The 6,963-nt window shown below is 33.1% G+C and overlaps 1 long non-coding RNA gene and 1 pseudogene across 1 annotated transcript; both read right to left on the bottom strand.

The window, feature by feature from the left end:
* Nucleotides 1-500: 500 nt before the first annotated feature.
* On the bottom strand, nucleotides 501-3,185 carry LOC106451815 (annotated as a pseudogene).
* A 950-nt stretch (nucleotides 3,186-4,135) lies between these two features.
* Nucleotides 4,136-5,664, bottom strand: LOC111216050. The gene is made up of 5 exons (XR_007339403.1): nucleotides 5,379-5,664; nucleotides 5,218-5,288; nucleotides 4,954-5,126; nucleotides 4,782-4,858; nucleotides 4,136-4,608 (listed from the first exon to the last, which is right to left on the bottom strand). It is a non-coding gene; the product is annotated as an uncharacterized LOC111216050 (long non-coding RNA).
* Nucleotides 5,665-6,963: the final 1,299 nt, after the last annotated feature.

The following is a 6,963-nucleotide window of genomic DNA, read 5'->3' as shown; positions in this document are numbered from 1 at the left end:
TAAAACTATCTTTGAATCGAATTCGGAATTCGTTGACTCATACGCATTAGGATACCATCACCAGTAACCACTATTGACGGACCCAAGCAGTCCTGATTGCCTTAATCCTCTATTTAACTTGCCTGCCACGCCCCCAGTCACTATCATACTCTTGAGTAGCCGAGCACACTACCTTACCTCCGCCCCTGATACTCCTTGTCTTTGACTTGAACTCTTACTCGGATTGGCAGGAGGCCAAAACCAGTGTGTCACACCCAACCGGAGGTGGCTGGTTTTGTTTCGTTTTTTGCATCTTCTTCACGCATAATGTGTTAAAGACAGAAAGATCACGTCTCGAGGTGCCAGAGATAAAGTGAGGATATGAAACCACTGGTTTATTTTGTTTCTATTATTAACTGGTTGTTCCTCTCTGTTTCATAATTAGATGCCTACAATTCAACGGTTTAAACAAGAACAGATCCTAATAATAATAACTTGCGTTGAAGCAAAATGAATATATCTACATGAAATGCGGTCTTCTTATCTTCAAATATTATTTGTATTTCTCGCCTGCACACTATTATACATTCCTCTAAAGATAATACACAAATTGCAAATAATAATATGTGGTATCCTCTTACAGAAGAGGGAGTTTGTACAAATTTGATCTGACCTAAGAGGGGTTTTAGGCGACCTTACAAGCTCATCATTGGCTTTGGATCTCGGCATAAGTGATTGCAAGCGCACGCTGAAGTTTCCATAGAGACAAAACCTCAACCTCGGCCAAGAACGTGGCTGTGACAGGCCGGTGATCCGATAGCTTAATCTCATTCCTTCTGTAACTAAGAAGCTTCATTCCCTTCCCTTTCCAAATGACGCGGTCACACCTGAACCACACACATTCACTTTTCTTTTACCTTTCTATGCGTTACACAAAAATACGTTGTAACATAGTGTGTGAAAAGAGTACCAGGCCGGTCTACGTTTTCCTGATTCCGGGTCATCTCCGATGTAGTTTTCTGAGTCAATTTCGTATTTGTATGTCGGTGGAAAACATAAAACCCCCTCCGACCATCCCTCGAATACGTTGCCTTTCCTCATTTCGTTTGAAAGCTACCAAATAAATAAGACATATCAAAGGTTTGATACAATACGTAACCTTCACAAAACATAAACATAAGGACTATGTGATTTAAAATTAATGTAAACAAATGCAATAAACGTACCTGGTCATTCTCAAGCACCTCTGCCATTCCTTTCTTGCAATAAGCTCGTGTGTCTTCTCATACGACAAGTTAATCCGATAGTTAAGATCTCCCAGCCAGATTACTCTTCTACAAAAGCTCATCTGGTTATGTTCATAAACTAAGAGAGAGAGATTGTATCAACCGAGAAATAAAACGTACTCATGATCACGGATGCTTCTTGGAAGAACACTGGCACTTGAAGAATGGGGATGAAACAGCGTTCTTCTGTGAATTTCACGTACATCATCGTTTCTTTTCTGGTGATCTGTATCCTTTTCCCCTGATGACAGATGTGAGCACAGGAAACAAAACGGTGTTTGATAGATTGACATGCTCACAGATACAGATCCCTGTAAGTAACACCACAACAAACCGTTAAGTTATTGCTACCTTAGGAATAAATTATTATTAAGAGAAAAATAGAGAAATCAAGACCTTGTTACCAATGTATCCCATAATACCAACACCGACAGTGGACACACTAAGGTTACTTATGTGCTTGCGCAAGCTCCTCCGAACCCAGACGGTGAGAAACACTCCCACCATCTGTTTGCTCACGATCCTTACATACGCTGGTTTTCTCAGATTCATGATACTCAGATTCAGTGACTTGAAGGCACCACCACGTCTTTCCAAGACATATTGATTGAGCAGCTTTAAGGGAGGTTCTGGCCAGCTCAGACCAACTCTTTCATTGTAACTAAACCTTTCTTCCCTTTGGGAATCACTAGTAATTTGCATTGATGGTGATGCGTTGTCATTGGTGGAATCCAAAACTTCTATGTTAGTAAGTGAATCTTCACTTAGGATTGGTCTTTCACAAGAGAAAAATGTATCACAAGCACCATGTCTTGTCTCAAGAAACATATCGTGAGAAACCTTAAACATTGAGGGAGAGGGAGGATCACTGTGACTAAGAGACTTGGGATTTCTAGGTCGAACTCGGTTTAAAGCATCACGTATGATGTTCTCCCATTCAGAAGCAGGCTGGTCATCCTCAATACCAAAAATGTTTCCAGCATTTAAGGGAACGATTTCCTGAAGACTGAAAATGAACTGACTCACCATTTGTAATTAAAGTGAAAGACATGAGAGCAAAAAGAAAGAAGAAAAAAACAATACCCAAGAACATAAATATCGGCAGGTTCAAGAGTGTCAAGCCAACCATCGATATCCAAGTCAGCAGGTGGAACTGTGCCTCCAACATTCCATGTCCCGGCACAGATTCTGGCTACATCAAAACCACATAACACACCAGGGGACTCACTAAGCAACAAAAGAAGCACAGATTAAAAAGCAGAGAAATAAAAAGAAAGACCTGACTGCTTGTGTGTCAATATACTGAACCCTGAAAGTTTCTGAATTGCGTCTTCTAAGTTTAGGACAATCTGAGATTAAGTTTCAATCATAAGAACAAGGAATCTGAATATACAATTGAGAGTTATCAACATTACCATCATCATTGGTGGCACCAGAGCTACGTGGATCAAAATCTGTTACACCAGGTTCAGTTTCAGTCACATTAAATTAAATTAAAAAAAGGAATTAATTGATAGATATGAGGTTTGACCTTGGCTGCCGGAAAGGGAGAGTCTGTCGTCGTCAGTATCGGCGCTATAATCGGAATCAAAGGAAGAAACGTTGAACCATTTGCGGATGACAAGACGTGCCCAGTAGAGCTGGAGACAGGAGAAGGCTGAGCAGCATATCGTAGCCCAATTCATCTGCAATTATCATTTCACCAAATATAGCAACCCCTATTCTAGCGAAACGAAAGAAGGGAGAAGGTGGATGAGATCAGCATACCTCTGCTCGCCGCGACCGTGATCCTACTACCGCCATATATTCTGGTCTGCTCAAGTCTGTATAATCACAAACCCAAATGAGAGAGAGAGAAGAAGAAGAAGAGGTTGCAGGAAGAAAAAGACTTAACGACCTTTGGTGGGAGTCAGATTGACATCTTTACATTTTGTTATCTTATGTTAGAACCGGCCAAATTGATTGTAACTCCGGTTTACAATTGTTTCAGAAAACGTCGGTTACGATTTGATTGGTTTTGCTTTTAGCAACATCTACGTTATTAAAACTGAATTACCTTTAAAAATAACCATTCATTCACTATAATAATTACAATTTGTACCATTAATTTAATAATTATTAATTAATTAAAAATAAATCATTTATTTTGTTAGATTATTCTCTAATTAAACTTACCATCATTATTCCTTAACCGAAATATTCTATAATCAAGGTTTACAATAAAATTAAACAGATTTTTTTTTTAAATATGATATCAAAAATTTAAATACTATATTTTCTTGTATACTGTTATTTCATCTCACATACAAAATATAACTATAAATGTTTTATTAAAACATACTAGAGCTTGACCCGTGCGACCGCACGGGTAATTGTTTTTGTTTTTATTAATATTTTTTTGTATAAATTATATAATATAATTTATTGTTTACATATATTATATAATTGTTTAATTTAACAGGTTAAACATAACAATTCTAATTTAACAGGTTAAACATAACAATTCTAATTTAACAGGTTAAACATAGCAATTCTATTATTACACTGAGTAACTATATTTTGTTAATTTAACCGTCAATTGTGTCACCTATACTTTTTATCATATAATTTTATTGTATTCGGCTTTCAGTGAAATTTTATTTATATGAAAATATGCTACCAATAATATATTAACAGACTAATTTATAATTTATTAATATATTATATAAATAATTATTTTATTTTTTAGTTATTACTAATAAATAATTGAAAATCTAACTATATAGTTTTAAAATGATATTTTGTAAATAAACTGAAGTTTTAAAGGTTAATTTATAAGTGTAATTCTTATGTAATATGGATGATTTATGTTTTTATATATAATTTAATTTGTAAGTATTTTTAATGTATATATCTATATACTCGTGCAAAATTGTGGTACAATAAATAATCAAATATAAAAAAATTACTCAAAATATATTAAATTATACTTTTATTGTTTGCATACATTACATTTTCAATTTTATTTAATTATATTTTAAATTTTAGAAACTACATCATTTTAAATTTATAAAATTATTTTACATATCTAATCTAATTTATGTATAGTAAAAATGCCTATTTTATTTAATTAATCCAGTAATGTAGGAATTTAAATTGGTTTTGGCCTTTTACTTTCAAATTTAAATTAATAATACCAGAGATTGACATAGAAAGAACCAAACGTATGAAAGTGCCACTCCTTCTGAGAAAAAGTTTGCGAATACTAAATCTGTTTATCCACTTGCTGCTGGGAACGTGTTTTACCCTCCAATCTCATGGACTCATAGTCTTGGTGACAGTCTTTCCATCTACAGGTTTGATCCTGCAAAGGTGAAGGTCAAGATCTTTGTAAGAGTTTCTTATTGTTCATTTTGCAAGTCTAGTTGACACCAACATATATGCAAGGGGTTCAATAGCAGAGAATGCTTGTTTTAAATGAAATTTGATGCTATAAGCCTATAACGTTTTAAGTATAGAAAATGTGTATACAACAACCTCGAAGAGGCTTCTTTTCATCAGAGAGCTGTGTTGTTATGTATATAACTGCTGCTGCAATCGATATGTGATTCATCCTTCAACCAAAGGTTAAAAAGCTTCATGTGTGAATAATCATAAAATCGACAAACCCCATTAAAAACAATAAGACAGTAGTGGTTAATGATGTAACCTTATATCGAACTCTTTTAACTTCTGCAAAGATTCTTGAGCCACTTTCAACTGTTTACCAACCAGGAAAGCTAAAACCACAAAAAGAAGCCAAAAAGCACTTGTTTGAAAACTCACCATAAATCTCTGGCGTAGATGGTTCCCTTTACAACCGATTGTCTGGTTTCAAGTATTCTGTCGCAGCAAAAGAAAGTAAAAAAGGAAAGATGAATGACGAACAAACATAAATACAAATAAGCAGCCAAAGAAAAACCTAATTTCTTACACTGCTTGACTTCTGATCCTCTACCATTTTGTAAATCTAGTTGGCTCGTTCATTGCCATAAGATGCATTACCTGAATCAAGAAAGAAAAAAAATGTATCACCATTGGTGTTAAAGAGATGAAACAAAGAGAGAACCAAGACATGAAACAAAACGTCAAAACCTTTCTCATAACAAAGAGATACAATTGATTTTTTCCAACGTCACGGTGAATTAGACATCTTTACATCGCAAATCAAACCAGCAAATGCAACCTTTCCTATAATCATACTTTTAAATTGTTACGATTTATTTGTAAACACTAAGTGGATGTTCTAACAAACCCTAGAAGATTAAAATGGTGTGATTTTGAATTGGAAATAACCTTGAAATCAGAATATCATATCACCAAACTTAATCCATGTTCCACATGGTTTATATCTGAGAGCAGCATCACCTCATCTTTGATTCGAACGTTCTTGACGCTTCCATCGTGAAGGCCTCTTTCGTGGAGATACAGAGAATAATATGGGCTGGCGAACGATGAGAATTAGGTAGCTAATGCATTAAACGACCGTGTTTTAATTTCAATAGCATTAGATTGTAATTATTGAGGAAAACTCAGGATAAAATCTTATTTGTACTTCTGTTTTAATAGTTTATATAAAGTCATTTTTTTAATATATGTTAAATAGTTTGATTACTAATATAACTCACGCATATATATATTTGAATGATCAGATATATAGACATTTATAATTTGATGATTAATATTATTCACACATATATATTTGAATTATAAGAATACAATAATTGATTTTTAATCAGATTATTCTCTTACCAAACTTAATATTATCTTCTAACCAGATTATTCTCTAACCAATTTTTACATATATTCTATTAAAATTGAAGTACAAACTTTAAATTTTAAAAATTCATGTATATTATTATTTCATTTCACATACAAAATATAAATATTTTTAACCAGTGGTGGTAGTCCAGTGGCGCTAGAGGGATTAAACCCAATACGGCGAACCCTAGTTCGAACCCCGCTGGCCACACGGATATGGGCTATTGCTTTCGGCTCATTTGAATGCCCAGGAGAGGGTCTATCCGTGGGCTGTACCTCCACCCGGGGGTTAGGTCTGTGTCTTTAATAGACCCGGGTTTAACCTTTTTTTTTACAAAAAAAAAATATAAATATTTTTTGAAAAAAATATAAATATTTTTTGAAAAAAAAAATAAAGTCATTTTTTCAAATATATGTTAAATAGTTTGATGACTAATATAATTCACGCATATATATACATATATTTGAATGATAAGATATATAGACATTTCTAATTTGATGATTAATATTTTTCACACATATATATTTGAATTACAAGAATACAATAATTAATTTTTAATCAGATTATTTTGTTACCAAACTTACTATTATCTTCTAACAAGATTATTCTCTAACCAATTTTTACATATCTATCTTATTAAAATAGAAGTATCTTTAGTATTTGTTTGAAAACATAGATAGTAGTAAAAAATAAATATAATAATGTTTGGAAACATGGATAGCAGTAAGTTAGGAAAAAAAAGTAATGGGTTTATGCTATTAAAAAAATTGAAAGTTCATTATACTAAAAAGTAATGGGCTTATGTTACTTGATATACATATTCAAATCAAAATAATAATTTAAAATTGATTTATATCAAAACTTTATTCAAAAATATACATATACTCAAAAATTGATTCTTACTAACATATTTTTCAA

The sequence above is a fragment of the Brassica napus genome, chromosome A5, assembly GCF_020379485.1.
Source record: "Brassica napus cultivar Da-Ae chromosome A5, Da-Ae, whole genome shotgun sequence".
In the NCBI taxonomy this organism is placed as follows: domain Eukaryota; kingdom Viridiplantae; phylum Streptophyta; class Magnoliopsida; order Brassicales; family Brassicaceae; genus Brassica; species Brassica napus.
Note: the sequence above shows the minus strand (reverse complement) of the source record. Positions and strands in the feature narration are given on the sequence as shown.